The 2289-nt window shown below is 32.9% G+C and overlaps 1 long non-coding RNA gene across 1 annotated transcript; it reads left to right on the forward strand.

Moving 5' to 3' along the window:
• Positions 1–439: 439 nt before the first annotated feature.
• On the forward strand, positions 440–1906 carry LOC126717741 (uncharacterized). Its single transcript, XR_007652731.1, has 2 exons — positions 440–529; positions 1591–1906. It is a non-coding gene; the product is annotated as an uncharacterized LOC126717741 (long non-coding RNA).
• The last annotated feature ends 383 nt before the right edge of the window (positions 1907–2289 follow it).

Raw genomic sequence — 2289 nt, forward strand, 5'->3', positions numbered from 1 at the left:
TAATTTAAATAACCGGTTAAAAAAAAATAAAAATGTTGCAATTAAAAAAACCCTACCGATTTCTTTTCATCGGACTGCTTAACATTTTCTCTCTCTAAAAAAAAAAAAAAAGGTGATACTGTGATACAGAGAAAGGGAAGGATAAAAAAAAGAGGCTTGCAATCCAGTGGAGAATCGTGCGATCAAACGTTCGTCCCAAAGCTATTGAGATACGGAAATAGGGATCGGCCGTTAGGGTCGCCGCCCATATGTTCTGTTTTTAGTTTTAGAAAGTGGGGTTTTTGTAGGGAGATTCATTTGGGTATTATTTATGATTCAGGTATTTTGGTTTGATTGGTTATGATTTAGGTTTTTTGGTTAGGAGTAGTTTTGTTTAATTTATGTAAATAAACGGGTTAGCTTTGGTTTAATCTCTTACCCTATTGTCTTTTTTAGGGTTGCTGTCAATTTAGGGATTTGAGATACAGAGATAGAGATCGGCGCAACTCTGTGGCCAACATAATCGGAACTAAACACAGACTGACGAAAGGTATGTATCAATTCTCTCAATTCAAATTTGAAGTGAAATTCGAATGTTCATTCTCTTTCTTTAGATGCTTTGTTGTGAATATTAATTCTTACGGCATGGACAAGAATGGTAGAACCCTAGAAGTACGCAATGTCATCAGGGACAACCTAAGCCATTAGATGACTTTTCAAGCCTTTTGAATTGCTGCCTCTCCTCTCTCTTTATTGTTTTCTCTCCACTAACAAAAACTGAAAAACCCATTTGTTCTTTGATATTTAAAATTTCAAATACAATTACAAATCATTTTTGAAAGTATTAATAATTTTTTTTTTTAAGAACTTAAACCGTTTCACACCACTTAATAAAAGCCCTAAACTGCTACATCCTCAAACAAACTGCACCACTTTCTTTTGCTTCTTTTCCTGCTACACCTATATAGGCCAGCATTTTGTTACTTGATGTGTTATACTCTTTACTTTGAATCCACTTTTTTTTTTTTTTTTTTTGATATAATTTGTAGTGTAGTTTTTTGGCCTTTTAGAATCTGAAAGTTACTGAATACTTAAAATGAGGGGTTTGTTTTTGTGATCACATGATCATTACACTTTTTTTTTTCTTTTGTATCCTATTGATCTTACGCTACAGGAATCGATATTAACCTTCAAAGAAAAAATAAAAAAATTATTTGTGAGTTTCCTGTCATTTTCTTAAAGATTATGGTGCATTTTGATCTGGGTTTAGTTTAAAAATTGAGGCACCACTTGGTTGATGGCAAAAAATAAATTACGTGAAGAATAAAATTTTTAATATTATTTTCCAGTTAGATACCTACTTGATTCTTTTTTGGTTCTTGATTTAGTTTTGGTTGATTGGATGAGGTTTGATCCTTTAGTAATTTCAGATTTTGTTTGTTCATTTCTTTGGTGCATTTTAATCAATGGTTATTTCTCCGTACAAAAGAATCCTCTTCTGTAATAGGGGACTTTGTTTTTATTGCTTTTCAAAACTATACTGAAATTTCTGACATGTAACTTTCTGAATTCTGAACTAAATTTTGTGGGCTGTGTATGGTTGTGATGCAGTGGGTATTCTTTGCTTAGTGATCCCCAGTACAACAAAGGACTTACCAATGCTTTGGTCATTCAGTTGACTCCTTACTGCCAGTCTGTACTTGCTGTCATGCTAGCAAAAACAGGGGTTTCAGCCAGTTTTAACTATTATTGGATTTGAACCAATGACTTACCGCTTACTATTCAAGGGGAGGTGGAGCGCTAACAAAGGGAAAGCATTATCACTATTTGAAACTGTTTTCCATCCTACTTGATCTGCTGTTTTTGAAGAGTGATTGAAATTGTAAAACTTTGAAATCTGAAAGTGTAATGTATTTTGTTGTTGTAACTTTATGGTTGCTGGTGGGTGAATCTTCATTTATAAAACAATGAATGTGATTGCTATTAAATGACAGAAATTGCATGTAATTCATTTAGTATATCATGTTTGGTTGGAGGACACCTCTTATACTTTGAGTTTCACACTCTAGAATACATTCAAAGATAGTGTGCAACAGCTAATGAGGCATGACCACAAAGCCGAAGCTGCAAAGGGTTATCAAAGATTTGATTGATTTACAGATACTTCTCAATAATGCTTAAAAATTTGCTAAAAATTATATTGCACCAATAAAATATGGACATCTAATCATGGTTAAAGAGCATTTTAGACCATTTTAAAATCTGTTTGTCAAGTATACACTAACAGCATGTATGGAAATACAATGGTTG

This window comes from Quercus robur, chromosome 3 (assembly GCF_932294415.1).
Source record: "Quercus robur chromosome 3, dhQueRobu3.1, whole genome shotgun sequence".
Lineage (NCBI taxonomy): Eukaryota > Viridiplantae > Streptophyta > Magnoliopsida > Fagales > Fagaceae > Quercus > Quercus robur.